Source organism: Lissotriton helveticus, chromosome 7, assembly GCF_964261635.1.
Source record: "Lissotriton helveticus chromosome 7, aLisHel1.1, whole genome shotgun sequence".
In the NCBI taxonomy this organism is placed as follows: Eukaryota; Metazoa; Chordata; class Amphibia; order Caudata; family Salamandridae; genus Lissotriton; species Lissotriton helveticus.
The window spans coordinates 1,457,811,267-1,457,834,067 of NC_136068.1; the positions used below are offsets into that span (position 1 = coordinate 1,457,811,267).

The 22,801-nt window shown below is 49.5% G+C and overlaps 1 protein-coding gene across 3 annotated transcripts in view; it reads right to left on the reverse strand.

Annotated features, from left to right (window-relative positions):
• The window catches only part of LOC144770363 (uncharacterized), a 918,549-nt gene extending 903,285 nt beyond the window's left edge, over positions 1–15,264 (reverse strand). For all 3 annotated transcript variants that reach the window (XM_078654830.1, XM_078654829.1, XM_078654828.1), the window contains exon 1: positions 14,877–15,264. The gene's annotated coding sequence lies outside the window, so the exon portion shown is untranslated. The remainder of the gene's footprint in view (positions 1–14,876) is intronic.
• Between the last annotated feature and the right edge of the window lie 7,537 nt (positions 15,265–22,801).

The window sequence follows — 22,801 nt, forward strand, 5'->3', positions numbered from 1 at the left end:
GAGTGAGGGTGAGTGAGGGTGAGTGAGGGTGAGTGAGGGTGAGTAAGGGTGAGTGAGGGTGAGTGAGGGTGAGTGAGGGTGAGTGAGGGTGAGTGAGGGTGAGTGAGGGTGAGTGAGGGTGAGGGGTTGAGGGTGAGTGAGGGTGAGTGAGGGTGAGTGAGGGTGAGGGTGAGTGAGGGTGAGGGTGAGTGAGGGTGAGGGTGAGTGAGGGTGAGTGAGGGTGAGGGTGAGTGAGGGTGAGGGTGAGTGAGGGTGAGGGTGAGTGAGGGTGAGTGAGGGTGAGGGTGAGTGAGGGTGAGGGTGAGTGAGGGTGAGGGTGAGTGAGGGTGAGTGAGGGTGAGTGAGGGTGAGTGAGGGTGAGGGTGAGGGTGAGGGTGAGGGTGAGGGTGAGTGAGGGTGAGTGAGGGTGAGTGAGGGTGAGTGAGGGTGAGTGAGGGTGAGTGAGGGTGAGTGAGGGTGAGTGAGGGTGAGGGTGAGGGTGAGGGTGAGTGAGGGTGAGGGTGAGGGTGGGTGAGGGTGAGGGTGAGTGAGGGTGAGGGGTTGAGGGTGAGTGAGGGTGAGTGAGGGTGAGTGAGGGTGAGTGAGGGTGAGTGAGGGTGAGTGAGGGTGAGTGAGGGTGAGTGAGGGTGAGTGAGGGTGAGTGAGGGTGAGTGAGGGTGAGTGAGGGTGAGTGAGGGTGAGTGAGGGTGAGTGAGGGTGAGTGAGGGTGAGTGAGGGTGGGTGAGGGTGAGGGTGAGTGAGGGTGAGTGAGGGTGAGTGAGGGTGAGTGAGGGTGAGTGAGGGTGAGTGAGGGTGAGTGAGGGTGAGTGAGGGTGAGTGAGGGTGAGTGAGGGTGAGTGAGGGTGAGTGAGGGTGAGTGAGGGTGAGGGTGAGTGAGGGTGAGGGTGAGTGAGGGTGAGTGAGGGTGAGGGTGAGTGAGGGTGAGGGTGAGTGAGGGTGAGTGAGGGTGAGGGTGAGTGAGGGTGAGGGTGAGTGAGGGTGAGTGAGGGTGAGGGTGAGTGAGGGTGAGGGTGAGTGAGGGTGAGGGTGAGTGAGGGTGAGTGAGGGTGAGTGAGGGTGAGGGTGAGTGAGGGTGAGTGAGGGTGAGGGTGAGTGAGGGTGAGTGAGGGTGAGTGAGGGTGAGTGAGGGTGAGGGTGAGTGAGGGTGAGTGAGGGTGAGTGAGGGCGAGTGAGTGAGTGAGTGAGGGCGAGTGAGTGAGTGAGTGAGGGCGAGTGAGTGAGTGAGTGAGGGCGAGCGAGTGAGGGCGAGCGAGTGCGAGCGAGTGAGTGCGAGGCGTTGAGTGCGAGGCGTTGAGGGCGAGGCGTTGAGGGCGAGGCGTTGAGGGCGAGGCGTTGAGGGCGAGGCGTTGAGGGCGAGGCGTTGAGGGCGAGGCGTTGAGGGCGAGGCGTTGAGGGCGAGGCGTTGAGGGCGAGGCGTTGAGGGCGAGGCGTTGAGGGCGAGGCGTTGAGGGCGAGGCGTTGAGGGCGAGGCGTTGAGGGCGAGGCGTTGAGGGCGAGGCGTTGAGGGCGAGGCGTTGAGGGCGAGGCGTTGAGGGCGAGGCGTTGAGGGCGAGGCGTTGAGGGCGAGGCGTTGAGGGCGAGGCGTTGAGGGCGAGGCGTTGAGGGCGAGGCGTTGAGGGCGAGGCGTTGAGGGCGAGGCGTTGAGGGCGAGGCGTTGAGGGCGAGGCGTTGAGGGCGAGGCGTTGAGGGCGAGGCGTTGAGGGCGAGGCGTTGAGGGCGAGGCGTTGAGGGCGAGGCGTTGAGGGCGAGGCGTTGAGGGCGAGGCGTTGAGGGCGAGGCGTTGAGGGCGAGGCGTTGAGGGCGAGGCGTTGAGGGCGAGGCGTTGAGGGCGAGGCGTTGAGGGCGAGGCGTTGAGGGCGAGGCGTTGAGGGCGAGGCGTTGAGGGCGAGGCGTTGAGGGCGAGGCGTTGAGGGCGAGGCGTTGAGGGCGAGGCGTTGAGGGCGAGGCGTTGAGGGCGAGGCGTTGAGGGCGAGGCGTTGAGGGCGAGGCGTTGAGGGCGAGGCGTTGAGGGCGAGGCGTTGAGGGCGAGGCGTTGAGGGCGAGGCGTTGAGGGCGAGGCGTTGAGGGCGAGGCGTTGAGGGCGAGGCGTTGAGGGCGAGGCGTTGAGGGCGAGGCGTTGAGGGCGAGGCGTTGAGGGCGAGGCGTTGAGGGCGAGGCGTTGAGGGCGAGGCGTTGAGGGCGAGTGAGGGTGAGGGTGAGTGAGGGTGAGGGTGAGTGAGGGTGAGGGTGAGTGAGGGTGAGGGTGAGTGAGGGTGAGGGTGAGTGAGGGTGAGGGTGAGTGAGGGTGAGGGGTTGAGGGTGAGTGAGGGTGAGGGTGAGTGTGGGTGAGTGAGGGTGAGTGAGGGTGAGGGTGAGGGGTTGAGGGTGAGTGAGGGTGAGTGAGAGTGAGGGTGAGTGAGGGGTTGAGGGTGAGGGGTTGAGGGTGGGTGAGGGTGAGGGTGGATGTGGTGGTGGAGGTGGTGGTGGATGTGGTGTGATTGCGGCTTGCAAGCTTATTCCGCTCACGTTATGCAGTTTCAAACATGATTGCCACTATTACTCTCAAATTCACTTGGCAGCAAACTGGTGAACTAATTAAAAGAAAGTCGTATTCAGCGTTATGGCCGGTACTTTATTCCAGCAAAGTGGCAAGCCAGTACACACCAATGAGCTAGTAAAGCTAAAAACACACCACATGGCACAATTGCTGGCTGAGCGAGCAGAAGTAAGCCAAACAGCTTTCCCGTAGCTAAGGAGAGCTGAGCTCTTTTTGTAGCAGCACGCATAAGAAAAGTCCCGTATTTTCACCAAAACACTCTCTGATAATGATCAGCCGAATTCAGAAGGCTTCCTGCCCTCATATATTCCCAAGAGAGCAGTAATCTTATAAGGAAATGCTGTCATCACACCTAAAGCTACGGATGAGGAGAGCTTGCTGGAAGACATTCAATTAATGAAAAAAAAAAAAAAAAAAAGAAGAAAAGGAGACACGGCCGGCCGTGAACTGAAAGCACGTCCGGCCGGCCGTGAAAAAGCCTTTGATGCCGCAGGGGGTAATTAGGGGAGGAGAATGGCTGGGCTGAGGCACAGCGCCAAGCCTTTGATGCAGCAGGGGGCGGAGCGGGAAGAGCTGCTGGCGGCACTAAGCTGACGATTTGCTGCTGTGCACGCGCATTTTAACTAATTGCGCTTGCGCATTGAGTTAAAAGTGCACATGCACTTCATCAAATCGCCAGTGAATCGCCAGTGTAGGTAAGCTTTGTTTAAGCCCCCATAGTCTCGCTCTGCTCAATGCGCACGCGCATTGACAGGGGAGACCTAAAAATGGGCCCATGCGTCCAGAATTGTTTCTTTCTTGACGGACCAGAAACTTAATAATAACATTGGCAAGGTAACTCATCAACCGTCACACTTATCTGATCACGTGGCGGTTAAGCTGGAGATTTTAATTAAGCCCCCGATAGTACAGCCAAGATGGACTTTAGACAGAACCTTTCTAGAAGACACAGACGTAGTAAGGTCCCTGAAAGAGGAAACTGTCTTCTTTTTTTAAACAAAATCTACACTCGGCCCACCCTCACATTAATTGGGATGCTTAAAATGTGTATCTCCGGGGGAAGATAATGAGAATAGCTGCTTATAAGATTAAAGTGGGGAAGAACAAAATTAGAGGTAATGAACAGGATATCGGAGAGATTCAGAGAAACTGGCAGAAAGTGAGCTTGCCCAAGCCTCGCTATAAGGGGACTTACAAAACAAATTGTCAGAGGCAAAGGGGGTCTTATCTGATTATCTAAAGGGGCTAGTGAAACAGAGATGGGAAATTAGTAAACTGGCCAATCACGAATATGGGGAAGGATGTGGGAAGATGTTAGCATGGAAAGCAGTAATAAATAATAAAACAGGAATTAAGTGTACAGAAGAGTGTGCAATTGGGGAAGCTTTCCTAAGTTTTTCTCAGGAGTTATATACTGACGATGTGGAAGGGACACAATTAGATATAAGAGATTGGTTAAGACAGGACAAACTCCCCTGCCTAGACGTCAATCAGCAGTCAGGGCTAAACCAATAAATCACCATAACAGATATAAGAGTTATTATAAAACACCTAAAGAAAAACACCAAAAGAACAGGAAAGCCGCAGGACCCGATAGCCTACCCAATGAAATATATAAAATACTGGCAGAGGAAATCACCCCCTTCTTGACAGAGATGTTTAATAACATTTATACACAGCAAGCACCCCTTCCCTCCACATGGAGTTAGTTAAGCAGCGAGTACCTTAATACGCAAGACGGACAAGGACCCAAAAAAATGTGAATCTTATAGGCCTATCTCTCTGCTAAAAACAGATTACAAAATCAATTCACAGTTTCTGGCTAAAAGGTTAGACAAGGTCTTAGGAAACATAGTAGGCATAAACCAAAAGGGCCCAAATTCTTAGCAAGCCCTGGCACATGTATACAGTGTAACAAGTATATGACTTATATTAAGAGAAAAAACATAAATTACTAATTTTAATGATTTCTTATTGATGAGAACTCCAGCCAACACGTGTTTCGTCGTTCGGGACAAGAGACCCGCGACTTCTTCAGGGCTTAGTGGAAATCTGGCCTTCTGACTGGTTATACTTCTGTCCCAGCCTAACTACGGCTGGGAAAATTTCAAGTGCAGTGGTGGCTTCAATGTAAACATTTTACGTGTGCACGATTCAGAGTAAATTACTGTCACAACGGACATAATATGTGGGCGCGGTCGGATTCAGTCAGGACGCTGCCACACAAAGCGCACCGGAGACGGACTAGAGATACAACCGGATATTTTTGCACGGAGAAAAACGCCAGGATTTTGTTGTTGACCCCCCAGGATATGCCAATGAGATATCGGGCTCTAATAAGTAACTTAGGACAAGGCAAATGGTTCTTATATAAATTTGGCCATGCAAAACTTTAAAAAAAATTACATTTAAGACGCTTATAACAGCATGCAGAATCTGGATTCAGGTTAAAAAGACTATGGATTCCATACTATAGCAGCATGGCGCCAATCTGGAACTCCCATGGAACACCGCTATGCATGTAGGACAGCCTAGTTTCTCCTCTGATAAATGCAGGCTTATTAAGGTGGGGCCAACTTGCTGAAAATGGCACGCCAGGAACATGGGCGGACCTAAACCAGAGCACAGATTTTAATCTATCCAGACTTAAATATTATCAGTTGGTTAGTTGGTCGAGATCCCAGTTAACCCTCTGGATGGAGTCGGAGGTTGAGAAAGAGTTATTAAAGACGCAAACCTTCAGGAAGGAAATCTCGAAGTGGTATTGGGCACAAGTACAAGGGGATGACGGCGGTGGGCCTCTTACCGAAGAAACCTGGAAGCTGGACATACCAGGCTGTGATATCCATAATTTATGGCAAGTATCTGCTACTACATTATGGGCTGAAGTAATGTGGGAATCACTTAGGAGAAATAATTTGTTCACCATGTACAGGGCCTACTGGTCTCCCAAGAAACTCGCTAAGATGGGAGGGAACAAAAGAAGATGCTGCCCGAAATGTCAACTGGAAAATGCAGATGATACACACCACTGTTAGACCTGGCACCATTGGCGTGGGTGGGTCTCCCTTCCATTTTTGCTGTTGCCTCGTGTGTTTTTGCTGGTGTTAGATGCTTTGGGCACTGTGCCCCTGCTATTCAGTGCCACAGTGCAAGTGCTCCCTATTGTAAATTGATGTATGGATTAGTGATTCCATGTTTGGTTATTTTGGTTTAATTGTCAGACCCTAGTCTAGTGCCCTGAGTGTGCCAGGGAGTGTAATCCAAATACTGCTGGTCGGCCTGCAGCACTGGTTGTGCCACCCACAGAAGCAACCTCGTAAAATTTGTAATGTCTGCCACTGCAGAGCCTGAGTGCAGTCTGCTACGGTCATGCTGACTGGGCAAATGCGCCCACTTCCCAGTCCCTAAACCTTCACTTTTCTTCATATCAGTCACCCCTATGGTAGGCCCAAGGGAAGGGTGCATTGTAAGTATAAGGTAGGACAAGCCTTGGTGTGTGTGGCATGTCCTAATAGTGAATTACAGCCATTTTCGTTTTTCACTATTGCAAGGCTACCTGTTCTCCATAGGCCAGAAGGGGCTGTTAGAATTGTTACATTTTATCAATCAATCAATCAATACATTTGTAGAGCGCGCTACTCACCCGTGAGGGTCTCAAGGCGCTGAAGGGAGGGGGGTTGAGGGGGGGAGGGGTGCCGCTATTGCTCGAATAACCAGGTCTTGAGGTGTTTCCTAAAGGTGAAATGGTCCTGGGTCAGTCGTAGGTGTGCGGGGAGGGAGTTCCATGTTTGGGCTGCCAGGTAGGAGAATGATCTTCCTCCGGTGGTGGTTCTGCGAATCCGTGGGACGGGGGCGAGGCTGGTGGAGCGGAGCTGGCGGGTGGGGGTGTAGAACGAGAGGCGGTTGTTGAGGTATTCGGGCCCATGTTGTGGAGCGCTTTGTGTGCGTGGGTGAGCAGCCTGAACGTGAGCCTCTTGCTGACGGGGAGCCAGTGCAGGTTTCTCAGGTGGGCGGATATGTGGCTGTGGCGAGGAGTGTCGAGGCCGAGTCGTGCGGAGGCGTTCTGTATGCGTTAAAGGCGTTTCTGAAGTTTGGCTGTGGTTCCTGCGTATAGGGCGTTCCCGTAGTCCAGTCTGCTGGTGACGAGGGCCTGGGTGACCGTCTTTCTGGTTTTGGTGGGGATCCACCGGAAGATCTTTCGGAGCATGCGCAGGGCGTTGAAACGTGAGGACGAGACTGCGTTGACTTGCTTGGTCATCGTGAGGGAGGAGTCCAGGATGAATCCCAGGTTGCGTGCGTGGGTGTCGGTGCGGTGCACAGTGTCGTGGGCCACCAGGAGTCGTCCCAGGCGGATGGGGATTGTCCGAGGATGCGGACCTCCGTTTTGTCAGAGTTGAGCTTCAGACGGCTGTGCTTGATCCATTCTGCGACATCTTTCATTCCGTCCTGGAAGATGGCTTTGGCGGTGAGAGGGTCTTTGGTGAGGGAAAGTATAAGTTGGGTGTCGTCGGCATAGGAGATGATGTTGATGTGTTTGCGTGCGATGGCGGCGAGGGGGCTCATGTAAATATTGAAGAGGGTTGGGCTGAGTGAGGAGCCCTGGGGTACGCCGCAGATCTTGGTGGCCTCGGAGCGGAATGGAGGGAGGCAGACTCTCTGGGTTCTGTCGGAGAGGAACGATGTGATCCAGTCCAGGGCCTTTCCTTGGATCCTTGTTTTGTAGAGGCGGGTTATTAGGGTGCGGTGGCAGACGGTATCAAAGGCTGCCTAGAGGTCCAGGAGGATGAGAGCGGTTGTCTCTCCGTTGTCCGTCAGGGTCCTGATGTCGTCGGTGGCTGCGATTAGGATGGTCTCGGTGCTGCGGTTGACTCGAAATCCGGACTGGGATGGGTCGAGCGAGTTATTTTCTTCGAGGAATGCAGTCAGCTGTTTATTGACGGTCTTCTCGATGACTTTGGCCGGGAAGGGGAGCAGAGAGATGGGGCGGAAGTTCTTGAGGTCTTTGGGGTACGCTGTTGGTTTCTTCAGAAGGGCGTTGATTTCTGCGTGCTTCCAGGGAAGGTGGCTGACGTGAAGGAGCTGTTAATGACGTTCCGGAGGTGGGGTGCGATGATGGCGTCAGCTTTGTTGAAGATATGATGAGGGCATGGGTCGGAGGGGGGAGCCGGAGTGGATGGTGTTCATGACACGGGTGGTGTCTTCAGTGCTGATGGGGGTCCATGCGCTGAGGCTGGTGGTGGGGGTCGTTGGTTTGGTGGCTGGAGGCGGAGTCTGGGGTCAGAAGCTGTCATGTATATCTGCGATCTTGCGGTGGAAGAATGTGGCGAGGGAGTTGCAGAGGTCTTGCGACAGTGTGATGTCGTTGTTGCTGGCGCTGGGGTTGGAGAGCTCTTTGACGATGCTGAAGAGTTCCTTGCTGTTGTGGGTGTTGTTGTCCAGCCGCTCTTTGAACGATGTCCTATTGGTGGTGCGGATCATCTGGTGGTATTCGCGGGTGGCACTCGAGGGCTGTCATGTTTTCTGATGTCCGTTTGTGGCGCCAAGCTTTTTCGAGGGTTCGGCATGATTTATTTGCGATTTTGAGGGCGTCTGTGAACCATGAGGTTTTTCTGTTGGTAGTCTTGCCTGGGGGTTTCTTCAGTGGAGCGAGGTCGTCGGCGCAGTTGGTGATCCACTGTGCGAGATTGTCTGCTGCTTCGTTGGTGTCAGGGGTGTCGACAGGTGGGTTCTGGCTCAGCGATGTGGTCAGTTGGTCTGTGCTGACTTTGCTCCAGCATCTGCGGGGGATCTGTATCGTCTGGTGGTGGGAGGTGGTCTTCTTGAAGGTGAAGTGGATGCAGCTGTGGTCGGTCCAGTGTAGTCCGGTGGAGTGGCTGAAGGAGACGTGGTTGCTGGCGGCGAAGATGGGGTCGAGTGGGTGGCCGGCGAGGTGGGTGGGCGTTTCCACCAGTTGCTTTAGTCCGAGGTTGGCGAGGTTGTCGAGCAGGGTGGTGGTGTTGTCGTTGTTTTCCTCCAAGTGGAAGTTCAGGTCCCCTAGGAGGATGTACTGTGGTGAGGTTAAGGCGTGCGGGCTGATGAAATCGGCGATGGTTTCGCTGAATTGTGTCAGTGGACCCGGGGGTCTGTAGATGAGTGTTCCTCTGAGGGTGGTTTGGAGGTCGGTGTGGATCTGGAAATGTAGGTGCTCGGCGGCGGTGAGTGTGTCTTCGGCATTGGTCGTGACGCTGATGGTGTTCCTGTAGATGATGGCGAATCCTCCTTCAGTTTTGTTGACGCGGTCCTTCCGGGTGATTTTGTACCCGTCCGAGATGGCTATGGCGATGTCTGGGGCCGAGGAGGCATTCATCCAGGTTTCCGTTAGGAAGGCGATGTCTGGTGCTGTTGTATCAAGGAGTTTCCAGAGTTCGACGGCGTGTTTGTGGACGGAGCGGGTGTTGAGGAGGATGCACTTGAGGTGGTTGTTGTCGTTGCTGTGTTCGGTGGGCGGGGTGCAGGTTCGGAGGCAGGTGAATTTGCATGCTTTGCAGGTGAAGGGTCCGTGGGTGCGCCTCGGGGTGGCTCGGTGGCAGGTCGTCCTGTGTTGAGTGCGATGAGGGTGGCGGTGTCGTATCTCAGTCGGGTGCCCTGGCATCGGCTAGAGCCAGGGGTTCTGGCGCTGAGCGCGGTCGGGCTTGCCTTTGGCGCACCCGCTGCGCGGCCGCTTTGTGGTCTCCATAAGACGGAAACCGAGAGGGAGGAGCAGCTGGGTGGCGGGAGCGGGGCGGCGAATGGACGTGGTGGGGGCGGGGCTGCAGGGAGGCAGCGGCGGGAAGTGCGGCGAGGATGGACGGCTCAGCGGCGGTTGGGACCGTCCCGGAGCAGGCAGGCAGGAGGTAGTGACAGCGAGTGCTGGAGCAGCGCTGGGAGCCAGGTAGGGAAACCAAGAGACTGGCAGGCAGCAGCGGCGTGGGGGCGACCTAGCCTGAGAGCAGGGGCAGAGGTCTCTCCCTGTGCCGCCACGCTGCCCCCTTAAGAGGGAAACCGGGAGGTAGGAGCAGCTGGGTGGCGGGAGCGGGCGGCGAATGGGCTTGGTGGGGGCGAGGCCACAGGGAGGCAGCGGCGAGGATGGACGGCTCAGCGGCGGTTGGGACCGTCCCGGAGCAGGCAGGCAGGAGGTAGTGACAGCGATCGCTGGAGCAGCGCTGGGAGCCAGGTAGGGACACTAAGAGACTGGCAGGCAGCAGCGGCGTGGGGGCGACCTAGCCTGAGAGCAGGGTCAGAGGTCATGGTAGAAATTCGAGTTTAGTATGCGTGAACTCAGAATAATAAAATACATCTTTAAGTAAAGTTTATTTTAATATTCTGTGTTTGCAAATACCACTTTTAGAAAGTAGGTATTTGCTTGTCTAACCATTCAAACCTGCCTCTGCTAGTTTGTGTATTCGTATGCCTGGTTTCTGTGAGTGACATGGCTGGGGAATTCCAGGAGACAGGCTGAGTCACCCAGTGGTGAATAGAGAGATCTGCATCTAGATGGGAGGGAGGAGTGCACCTGAACTCTGAATTGCCTTCCACAATGCTGGCTCCACCTCCTGGGGAGCGGCTGATGTCTCTGCCCTGCACACTGAAAGAAGAGAAGGAGTCCTGTCAACACAGTGCTCCAGGACTGTACTTGCCTTCCACAATGCTGGCTCCACCTCCTGTGGTGCGTCTGATGTTTCTGCCCTGCACTGTGAAAGGAAAGGAGAAGTCTGGTAAACAGAGTGCTTCAGAACTGGTTTGGACTGGGCAAAGGCCCCTCTCCCCTCAGAGAACAAAGGATTTCTGGGTATAAATATTGGGACCCTGCTCCCATGAAATTAGATCACCTTTGGACTACAAGAAGAAACCTTTACTGAGGAGAGGAACCTGAAGAAACTGAGGAGAGACTATTCCCAAGCTGAAGTGCTGCTTGGGGGATTGGCCTGCAGTGGTTGCCTTACTGCCAAAGGAAGGAGAAAAGAACTTTGTGTACTTTGCTTTCAACTTGTGAAGGATCTCCAAGGGCTTGGAAAACAGCATGCCTCCTGCTGAAGTCTCAGGGACAACAGACTTCACCCCCAGCTCCCCAGAGTTCTTTTGGAAGTGCCTACTGCTGTTTTGGGCCTTCTGAGGAACTGCGTGTCGCAAGGGGCTGGAAGCGCAACTCAACGAGAAGAAGCGTGTCGCCGTCGCTGTGCCTGCTGTCGCAACTCGGGAGAAAGGAGGGTGTCGCTGCTGGAACTGTCGCACTGCATCAGAGAGAAGCGTGCCGCAACGAAGAGGAAGCGTGGCGCCGTCGCTGTGCCGGCTGTCGTAACTCCGAAGAAGGAGGGTGTCGCCGCTGGAGCTGTCGCACCGCATCAGGAGAAGAGTCTCGCAAGGAGGTCGGAGCGTGTCGATGTGCCTGCCGTCGCAACTCCGAAGGAGGGCGTCGCCGCCTGAACGGTCGCATTGCACCGCATCGACCAAGAGCACCTCGCATCCCCCAAGAAGCGCGCCGCCATCGGAGCTGCTGCCGTCGCATCATGGATGTCGCCGCAGTAGTTGTCGCATCATGCGGAAGCTTCACGCATCGTGGGAGAAGAGCGACGCCGCTGGAGCTGTTGCATCATAAGGGTGTCGCCGCTGCAGTCCACGCATCGGACCGAGAGCTTCTCGCATCCCCGAGAAGCGTGCCGCATCTGGAAGATCTTCACGTCTTTATTTCTTTGTATCTGAACTTTGCCGCATTTCTCATCACTGCGATATTGCTGGTCATGGAAGCACAACGCAACTTAAGGTACATTGACGCAGGGTGTTGCATCTAAGAACTGAACTAAGCTTAATCTACAATCTTAAAGTAATCATAGTGTGTATTTTTGTCATTTATGGTCTTGTGGTAACTCTATATAAAGTCTACTTATTTTTTTATATAAAACCTGTGTGGTGTCCATTTGTAGTGTTGTCAGTGGGTTACTGTATGTGGTCACAACCGCCTCTGAAATAAGCCTTGACAGCTCGCGCCACGCAACCTAGAGGGTGAGCAGGGGTTATTTTAGGAGTGTAATCCCCTTGTCCTGACTAGAGGAGAGGGTCCCTACTTGTCACAAGTACCTACCTGTGCCAACTAGAGACCCCCAAATCTAACAACCACTTTTGGCAATGTCCAGCTATTCAGCTCTTCTGGCGAGATGTGGGTAAAGTATTAAAAAAAATCCTGGGTTGTGATTTTGAAGTAAGCCTACCTTTGGTTATATTTGGGGTCCAGGAAGCCGATAAAGCAGTCCTGGGGAAAAACAGTGTATTTGTTATTTAATTTAATGGCTATTGCATGCAGGGAAATCTGTGTAAATTGGGTCTCTGAGCTCTCCCCCACATGTGCAAATTGGCAAAATATTTCAAGGCATATAGCCAGGTTACTGTCAAAAAGGCTCTCCCAAAAAAGAGAAAATGTGGGCCCTCTTTATCTCTCTTGTGTAATAAATGTACTTACAATATAAACTGTCCAGGTGGGACTCGGGATGTGTTTTTTTTCTTCGTTTGTTCGGTCTAGTCCAAGGATTAAGACAAGCTCCTGGAGTTGACGAGATTAGTGGTGGTTGCCACTAGACCTCTTATCAACTGCAAAGCAGCAAAAGCCTGCTCCCCGGTGGAACAATCTCTGAAGGTGCATGACACCCAGCTCTTCCTTCAGACAGATTTCACCCTCGGCCTTTGTCAAATATGAGGACAAAAAAAAAAAAAAAAAAAAAAAGGGATCCTGTCCGGACTTATCGCAATTCAAGAAACTCCTCAAAACCTGGCTCTTTTCTGAGTTTACGGCCCTGTTTTAGAGTACTCCAGCACAGAGAGACCCCTTTGGGGTGATTTTTTGTGTCTCAAATAAAATACAACTAACATGTCAACTAGAAAGACAGCATTGGGTCTGGCACATGAGCCAGTAGCGTGCAGTAAATCTGTGCAATGTGTTTCTTAGCCAAGGGTTCTGAGAATTAATGAGCTAAATTCAGGCAGACATAGTTAGCTGTAGAGTAGGAGGTCCAGTGTGTACCGAAGTTGGAGGGTAACAAAATTGAGATTTGTGCAACTGACAGTCCATTTGCAGTTCCTTGAAGGATTTCACATGTCTCCTAGCCGGACGTCTCCTAGTTTGGAGATTCCAATGTTATCCCATTTCTTATAGGCCTTACTGCTGATGGTTTACTTGGTTTGGGTTGTAAACAAATGTCAAATACTAGTCTATTGCCGGGGCATTTCTGTTATCCACTTGTTGACGGCTACAAGTTGGGTCGCCCAATAACAAACCTGTGCATCAGACATGCCAAGAACACCGTCATATGTGAGTTGTGTACACTTAGCCATGGAAATCAACGGCTGCCTATCCCCCGCCTCGCCCCCCCCCCCCCCGCACACAAAATAATGCAGCTTACATGTAAAATTAACTGTATTGCAAAATAAGCTGTAGCTCCGTATTATAATCACAATTCACTTGACACATTAAGGCCACGGCGCATAAGGATCAATATGATAACAACCCTGTATCTAACAACGTTGTCTTTCTCCTGCTCTGTACCATTTATTCTTTCTCTTTCATGTTCCAGCCTCATCACTTCAATCAACCATTACTCCAACACATCAGCATAAAAGAGGTAGAATAATTACAATATTACTGAGAGGGGAGCAGGTCGGACATCTGTATAATGTAAATTATATGGAAAAGTAAAGGACGAATTTGCAGAAGATCCCAACCGACATCTGTGCAACTGACAGATCTAGATAGGGAGAACAACTAGACTCAAGGCAGGAAACATTAGAAAGAATGCATGGCATGCATCCAGCTCAGTGCAGATACATTAGACAGGTGAACACTGATGTGCTCATAACAGCACTCACATCTAGCAACAACACTCAACACAACACATTAGACAACACCCTGCACAACAATTAATCACAGCTGAGATATTCCACGATTGGATAACAGCAAACATACTGGCAAGCATATTAAATACACACAAAATGGTACAAGAACTAGAGTGCAGAACCAGGCAGAAATACCAAGTACTTTGAAGCCACTGTGCACACAATAGTAAGTTCAAGTAGGCCACCGCATCAAACGAAACAAATCACACACCACTACGCACAGTCAAACCACTGTGCACACTTACAACACAGCTAAGATATTTCCTGTAGCTGGGTGTCAAAAGATCACAATAGTATAAATCATAACAATGAACATGTTACTATTGAAAAATACGATGTTGGTATTGCATCTCCGTTGCTGGATTCACCCCCCCCCCTCCTCCCCCCTCACCCCCCTCCCGAGTCATAACTAGGTGGTCAGGCAGGCCCTGTAACCTAGGCCTAAGGGCACACGTCCCCAAAGACACAATAAAGTCACATGCCACACTAAGTTAGGGACACATTGCCAATCAGAACACAGCATACACATTACACGCTCGGATGACGGACTTCCCAAGACAGACATCTGGATACATACCCACTGTCCTGCATTGTGCTACGCAAGGTTGAGGGCCACCTGCACTTCTTATTGAATGACCAGATGTATGTCCTCGTGACTAGGGCCATATTTCTGTATCCAAAGGAAGTATAAATCATTTTGTGATCCTTCATATAATGTAGAAGATGACGGCTTACACAATGTGCTTCGAGACTCTTCAGACCCAAACTCTGTTGCCTGCCCTACCGGGCGCCTTGTTTAATTAAACCAACTGTTCCTGAGTTATTATTAAAACAATAAAACAGTGGAGAAAAATCATAGCGGAAATGGATGATTTAATCCTGCAGTGCCACTGTGGCAGTAAGAAGCTATGAAGAGGTGGCACTTTAGTGAATGTGTGGAAGGATGGGCATTTCCTAGAGAAGAATGTTCATTTACCTTGTGGATTTCCCAAATGCCCCTAGAAAAGAACTCAAGTTCTAGGCTAGCACAACGAGGACTCTAAGGGGGAGGGAGGTGCAGTTGTGCGGAGGAAAATCCACGCACCTTCTCAGCTGAGGTTGGGTTTATAGGCAAGCACTTTTACGGTTCGGTTTGAGGCGGAAATACATTTTGGAAAGACATTAAATGGTACTACCATAGGTAAATGCTCGATAGCCATTAGTTCATCACAGGGAAAAGCTCCTCCTAAATGTATTAGTTCGTGGCAATGCTTGAGGCTTGCACAATGAAGGATGCAAGACACTTAGTGTACATAACTACCTTTCGAGCCTAAACGGCAAAACACTGGAGCGTATGAATAACTTGTGAACAATTAACTTAGTGAATAGAATTGGGCAACTACACTGAAATGAATGCAGTCTATGCAAGTAGCCTGAAAATGCAAACTTAATACATTACCATATCTAGGTCTAAGGCAGATGCAGTAACAGCTGTTGTCGCTCCTGGATTGTCTTCGAATCGTGTTGCGGTTCGTTTAAAACAAAAGGAGAAAGTTTGGAGACGGAGAGAGCTGCTGCGTGTGTGGTAAATCTAACACGAAGCTGGCCGATAATCAAGTTCCGCCTTAGCAATTTGAGATAACGCCCGAGACTCCTGCAAACAAGTGGCCATCATTGCTGGCGTCCCGCGAGTGTTGTGTGGGTGGGGGGGTAGCCACAGTGAAAGGGCGCATGGCGCGCTGCTAATACATAGAAGCTGTCGCCATAGCCGGACATCGTAAGCAAATCCCCATCTGTAGGTGCTCCCTCCTCGCTTGTGCGCATGCGTGTCATTGTACGCGTGCGCACTATGCTAGCTTCTATCTGTGGTTCCCTCCTCGCGTGTGCGTATTATGTCATCGTACGCATGCGCACTATCCACTTTGTCATAATACTTGTATTTCTAGGCTCCCCGGTGTGCTGCTCTTTTAGTGCGCATTCGTGTCAATGTACGCATGCACACTATGTAATTTGTCATTTATTTTGAAGCTCTCCAAGGCAGTGGTACCAGGGATGGATTGGAATTGGAAATCGGCCCGGGCACGCTAAAAATACAAGCATTAAAAATACAATAGGTCTCGCCTTTTATTAAGTTTAAGCCATTTGCTTTGCTATACAATACCATTAGCAAAGCAAATGACTTGAACTTAATGAAAGGTGAGACCTATTGTATTTTCAATGCTTGTTTTTAGCTGTTATCTAAAAGGTGAAGTCTAGGTTTCAGGGATGATTGGTTCGGGAGAGTAGCTGCAGCTCGTGGCAAGACCGGCGCTTCCATAAGGCGGGATAAGACATCACTTAGTATTTGCGCCAAGTTAACGCACTAGGGCAGAAAACAAGGTTCAGACCTCATCACAAGACATGCATGGTGCGCTGTGGGCCATTTAGAGAGGGGTCCCTGGGCGTCACAACCCTCCTGGCTTGGTTATCATGGGACAGAACAGCCACAGCCCTAGGAGGGGAACCAGCAGCTCATACGATTATGGGGGCCACTGTACAGTACTGTCTGGAATTGAAGGATGACCAGGGTTCGGCGATATCTCACAGCAGATCATGTTTGAGGGCTCTGAAGGAGATACCGGGAAGGCGCTCACAAAGCCCTCCTGGGTGGACCTTGGTGCAATCTAAGATTTGTCATCCTGTCAGAGAGAGGATGTGGTGAGAGGAAGAGGGGTAACTGCCAGAGCTGTCCATTTTGGAACTAAGGAACCAGGATCAAGTCTCGACGTCTCAACATCCTATGATTTTGGGCAAATATCACTGTGCCTCTAGAAAATGAATGTGTCCTTGTACAACGTAATCGGTGCCCATGTAATGTGCTCGAATACCTTCGGGTCGAGCTTGTGCTATATAAAAAGTGCAACAAAAAAAATTGCATGGAGATTGCTGTGCCCCAATCAGCTTCCAGATGCTAGGACAGGAGAAGCGCTTGCCTCAGGCCCCCTCAAACCATGGACACCCACCCATGAGCTGCCACCGCACCGGACACTCTCAAAGGCCCATTCAGTGGTAGCCAACCTCTTGGATCTACAGCCCACTAGATGCCCCTCCCCCACCCAGGCTGACCGCATGAGACACTCTCTGACCCCTAGATTCCTGTCTGTGTACCCTGTTCCAATCTTCTGATTCTCCAGAGGACCAGAGGAATGAAAGTAGTTACTGTGCCAATCTTATCAAGAAGAAATGGTAAAAATATCTGAAAATATGGGGGCCGAGCAGTGGGAAGGAGGGGGCAGCTCCAACCCCCTAATGAGCTTTATTACCTTGGAGCTGTAGTTTAGATACCACTCCTCAAGCAGTGTCATTCTAGCGTCTTGCTTAAAAGAACTGAATTAGGAGACTGACAGAGTCCATGCAGAGAGTTCCACAGAGCTACTGCTTTATAGATGGAAAAACTGTGGACTACGTCCACTTATGTATTTTGGTGAGAGCATGGATTTCAAATACATTCACCTGCATGTGTATCCCGCCCTAAACATTTAGCCCACTGATCCGCTTTTCCCTGTGGCTCAATTGCCTCCCTAACCGCAGAGCCGGTCCACAGATATTTATTTATTTAATGCATTTTTATATAGCGCAGTCTTTACCCGAAGGTGTCAGAGCACTGTACAATAGAATCAGTTACGTTACATTAGAGAAATGTTACAAAATAGAACGTTACAAAAATAAACAGGAGAGGTAGGGTAGAGATACCCTCTGCTGGCTTGGGCCTGTTCCTGAGGGATGCTCACTCGAGCCAGGACAGAGTCCATTCATATCAGTCACATCTGAGCCACCCTGCAGATACGTGTCAAAGGTGACATTTCACTCGAGCTACCAAACATATAAACCACGACTGGCCGAGTTTCCCATCCCTCATAGAAGCTCGATTGAGATAAGACCTGCTCGTATCGATAGTCGTCGTTGGACTGAGGCGCTTCAGTTTCATCGCCAGAGCTCGATCGAGCGTCTGACTGGGCCTACTCATGTCTGTGGTGACTGCTCGTCTAACCACTGGGCCTGGTTAGATCACTCATTACGTCACAATGGACCATCTTCAGCTCGATCGTGAGCACTCGATTGGGTGACTGAGCCCTTTATTATCAATCGCGACCATCCAACATCGCTATCCCTTCATCGTGGAAGCACTATGCGTCTCCTTCTTAGATTGAGGCTTTTTATATCGATAGTCGGTACTCAGTCGAGCAACTGAGCCTTTTCATGTCGATCGTAGTTCCTCGATAGCGCCACAAGGCTCTTTCAGGTCGCGGACCACAGCTCGATGGCGCCCCTACCCCTGTTCGTATAACTCATGAAGACACCATCAAGTCTCTTGCCATCAACCGTGAACGCGGAATCACGTGACTCAGTCTATCCGGATACCTCATGACTGCTCAGGCGAGTCACCGCCAGTTCGGTCTGCTCGTGGCCGCTGTCGTGACAGCTAAACAGCATCCAGGCTTGTATCCTGCAGCAGTGTGCTGCACTCACGACCAGTCAAGCCCCTGATGGAGCAGGGGAGAAACAAACATTTTTTTGTACCCCCTACAAAGTTTATTCCCTCATAACGTTAATAATGTTAATTGTGTGAAGCATGTAAACTAATCAACAAATTGCACATTATATTTAGACACTACACGTGGGAAAACTAACTGCTATTTGCAAAAATCTAATTTATTAATAAAACATGAGTCAAACTAATATAGAACTGTGATAACGTAGACATAAAAAAGTAAATGCTTGTATTTCTGCGTATAGTAAAATTGTATTGTGGCAAAAGAGTGCAGATGGTAAGTAAAATTGCTTTACATGTTGCTTCCGTTGGTAACACCTAACACAGGTAATTAGAATGGTGGGAGGTGAACAGAAGGGCTTATTTACTATATCTAATTTCTGTTATGTTTGTTTTCATATTAGTTCCCATTAAGGCCTGATCGGCCTAGTCTGAAAAGTGGCTGCTGATAAAACACGACGGTGCAATTGAAATTAAAGATGGCCCCCGCACATGTGCAAAGCATGGATGCTCAGTCATGAGTGTATGGCCTATGCCCGGAATGAGAGATGTCAAGACCAACCTGGCCTGCAACGGGAGCTGTGCCAAATTGAACTATATTGAAAAGCCTGTGAACAGATGAGCATTAAAACCTGGATGCAGGAAACTGGTGCAAATTGTTAAACAAGTACAAATGTGAACATTTGATGAAGTCATGTGAACCCTTGGTATGAATTTGCACTTTTACGAACTGGTTTGAGCAAGGAGGACATGAGGTGATCATCGCCACCCCTCCAATGGACCAATGAAAAATGAGTGTAGCCCCTAAAAGTTTAAATTTTGGGTTTAGAAAGTTAGTGAAAGGGTATAAAATAGCTTGTGTTCATGACCTCTGTGTGGCCGTTATATTTCGCACTTTTACTCAGCACGACATGCTGTCAGCTGAGACAATTTTTCTTTACGGTGCAAGAGACTTTGAAATTTGTGGACTTTGAACTTTGATGGAGAAAAGGAACGAGATCTGTCGCGGAAATTCTATGTCGGGAGGGAGACATCGAGGAGGTTAGAGAGACAGACAGTCAGCTTGGGAACCTATTCTGTGTTCTGCAGTTCTATCATCGGCCTATGGTCAAGGGGTAATAAATACTTTTCATTTGCTTTTGCTTAAAATTTATTAAATAGTGTTTAGAATGTACTGTAAATTTTTTGCAATATAAAATTCTCTCTTAATGAATCTAGATAAACTTTTACAAAATATAAACTAAAGTTCTTGGTTATTAAAATAAAAGTCATGACAATTAAATGTTGAAGGTTTTAAGAACTTGTGATTGAGCTGGACTTAATCGCCATCAACTGATTCCTACTAGGTGGTCCATCGACCAAAAAGCGGAGTACCTTGATGTTGTTTTAATGACTGCTAAGCATTAAAATTCTAATGTATATAATGTATACATTTCTGTATAGGCTAATAAGGTACCCCGCATGTCTTGCAGCTCGTCTGCTTATCACTGATTCAGGAGTTGTGTGATTGAGAGTGTGCGTGACTCGCGGTGCTATGGGCCCCACCGATGAGTAAATAGAAGAGGTTGCTCCTGGATTGGTGATATAAATAGAGGGTTTTATGTGAGACCCACTGCATCAGATTTCTTGGTAGCAGAGTTATGGTTTCTATAGGTCAGTTTGGAGATTAATGATTATTAATGTTCTATGTTTAACACTATATGTTGAGTTTGCATTACGTTATATGTAGTCGAAAATTTTTAAGCTTCCGGAAGTAGGAAGTGGATATATGTGACAAGGTAGTCACATGAAATTGTTCTGGTTTCAATATTGTGATAACACAGGAAGGTGTTATGTTAGGGAATTCTTGTATGAGTCGAGTGAATAGCGACAGGTATTCTTTTGAAACTCTAGGCTTAATTCTCCGGAGCAGTGTAGTCTCCACATGTGTTTTATCCCCAGAGAAACGGGTCTGCCTTTTGCTTGTTAGAAGGGTAAGGTAGAGGGAAGTGCTACTTTATCGGCGAAACGAAATTCTGTGGTAGGGTAGAGGTAAGCGCTGCCTACTGGAAATACAAAGTTCTTGTTTGCTTGAACAAAATATCTCTTTGGTTTAGCGAAACAGACAATGGAAATGTGTTTTGTGTTGTAATTAACCGATTTTGTTAGCGAAAAGTTTATAAATACAGTGCCGATAAATTTTGTAAAGGAGAGGTCAGCAGAAGCGAGAGTAGAGCTGACATCAGTGAGAGCAGCGCTGGGATTGGCCAGTTGCGGAAGAAGTGAGCTATTCTGATTGGTATGTTAGTGTGAATTGCGCTATGATAGGTCAGTGTGAATGTGACGTGAGCTATTCTGATTGGTGCGTTAGTGTGTTTCGCCCTGGGATAGGACAGAATATCTGAATAGATTGAAGGGAAGTGTACGATTTTGCTTTGGAGACATTTTATGAAAAATGGCTTATTATTATGAGCGAGAAAAAGAGAAACCTACATCGTTTACAAAGATCAAGAATCTTTTTAAGAAAGACAAAGAAATAATCACCAGAGAAGGAAAAGTGCTTCCTCCGCCAAAAAGGCCTGCGTCATATATGATGATGAAATATGGCTATCATACTTGTATTTGGCGAGGGAATTGGGTGAAATACACTAAAAATGGTGGAGTGTTGGTATTTCCAAAGACAGGTTCATTTCACACAGCGGTTTTACGGAATTTGAGAGAAAAGATGAAGAAACCTGAACGGAGACCTAGAACGACCCAATTTGAAGCTTTGAATGAATGGGAAGATGAGATGTATGAGACAGAAAGAGAGAGATGCCGAGATACAAAAGAAAACAGATATTGTTCAGAAAAATTATGGGAGTCAAATCACGAAAGTAGGATGAGAAGATGGAGGTGTGCTAATATGAGGGATGGTATGTATCCTATTAGAACAGTGGATGAGATAGTGGGAAGAAAGTGTACAGAGTTAAGGAAACATGGGATACCAGAGAAGAGTGGATGTGGAATTAGTGATACACAAGACGAGATGTTGGAGGGCATTCTAAATAAAAGACCCCCACCATATCAACAGGCTTCTGCAGAGGTGACACCAAATACACCACCAATGGAGACTGAAATAAATGAAACCCCAAAACGGTTTCCTGAAATAAAAAGTCCATTTGAGAAACAGAAGGTACCACAGACTGTAGAACATAGTACTTCAGAATTAGAAAGATCAACAAAAGAATTAGCTGTAAAAATAAAAGAATTGACGAGGAATGTAGACGCTTGTAACAGCCTGGGGTCTTCACAGTTACAGGGAAATAGACAAGATTCACGTAACCAGTTATCGACTGCTACCTCTCATTCATTGTACTCTCCACAGAACACCGACACGGAGTTGGAAATACAATCAGGACAATGGCCCTTTAATTCAGACTGGAACTACGACTGGGAGGAGTCACCACAAGACGCAGAGACGTCTTATGCGAGGAACGACGAATCAGAGGTGTGTTTATTCACCCGGAGGGACCGAGCGGGAGAACGGAGCGGAGTGGAAGGAGGAAGCGAAGTAGAGAAGAGTTTATCGGAGTGTGAGGAGAAGAGGTCATCAGCCGAAGAAAGGGACGTGACGAAGGAGAAGCCAGGAGGCCACCGACACCACGAGCCGCCCAGCCATACACCCGCGGGAGGTGTATGGCTCACACAGGTACGGGATAAACTCAAGGTCTGGGTCAACCGTAAAGGAGCATTTACCGAGTAAACCGGGGTATCCACTATTCCTGGTATCCTTCCCCCCCCCCTGAGCACTGAACCCTCACGTCGGCAGTAGTTAAGTGTGTGTCACGAGTTGTTTGGTCCCCACACCTTTTCCGTTAATGCGCTAGACCACGCGAACAAGCAACTGATATCCTGTTGTCTCCCTCTGTTTACATCGAGCGGCAAGACGGAATCCGAAGAGCCAAGACCACGACGGAAACCCGACAGAGGGCGTAGAACGGAATCATCAGAATCCGGTATCCGAAAGGCAGCAAAAAGTCGATCACCGAGAGGAACGATATCCACCAGGAAGAAGAGCTCGGACTCTTTGTATATAAAAATAAAACCCAAGAAGACAAAAATTAACGTGTTGCCTATTAATCCCGACCCCGTAACAGTGGTGGAGAATGCGGGCATAGGCACCATCTGTGGAGAAAAAATGGAAACCGTTGTGGAACAACTAGTTAAAGGACAGGAAAGAATTGAATGGGTGTTAGAACAGCATTTGGCATCTGCCCAAGCAGATAGGGAAGTGATAAAGAAAGCGTTTGAAGACAAAAGCGAACAACCATGGGTGGACCCCGTTGCGAGGGGAGGAGCAACTGAAAGAACCATGTCACATGGAACACCAGCAGTGTCACTACAAAAATATCGAACCGGAGAAGATCCTGATGCATTTTTGCTAAATTTCGAAAGGGCAGCCAGAGCCTGTGGCTGGCCTGTATCCAAATGGCCTTTCTTTTTGGCACCTCTATTAGGGGGGGAAGCCCAGGCCGCTTATCAAGTGGCAAATCCCAACGGAGATACCACCTATGCGGAAATAAAAAGAATTATACTAGACCATTTAGGACTGGAGCCTGAAGCATATCGCCTTCACTTCCGTAAGGAGAGAGGTACCGTTGGGGAAAACCCCAAAACATTGTTTGTAAGACTTAAAATGGCCGCGGACAAGTGGCTTACACCTGCTACTAGCAGTAAAGAAGAGATACTTGACCGTATATACTTAGAGCAGTTTCTTGAGGCACTCCCCTATGCTACCCAAAAATGGCTTCGACAGCATCATAGTTTACTCACCGCTCAAGCCGTCGAGATGGCCTCATCATTTTCTCGTGCTCAACCGAAAAGCTTCCCAT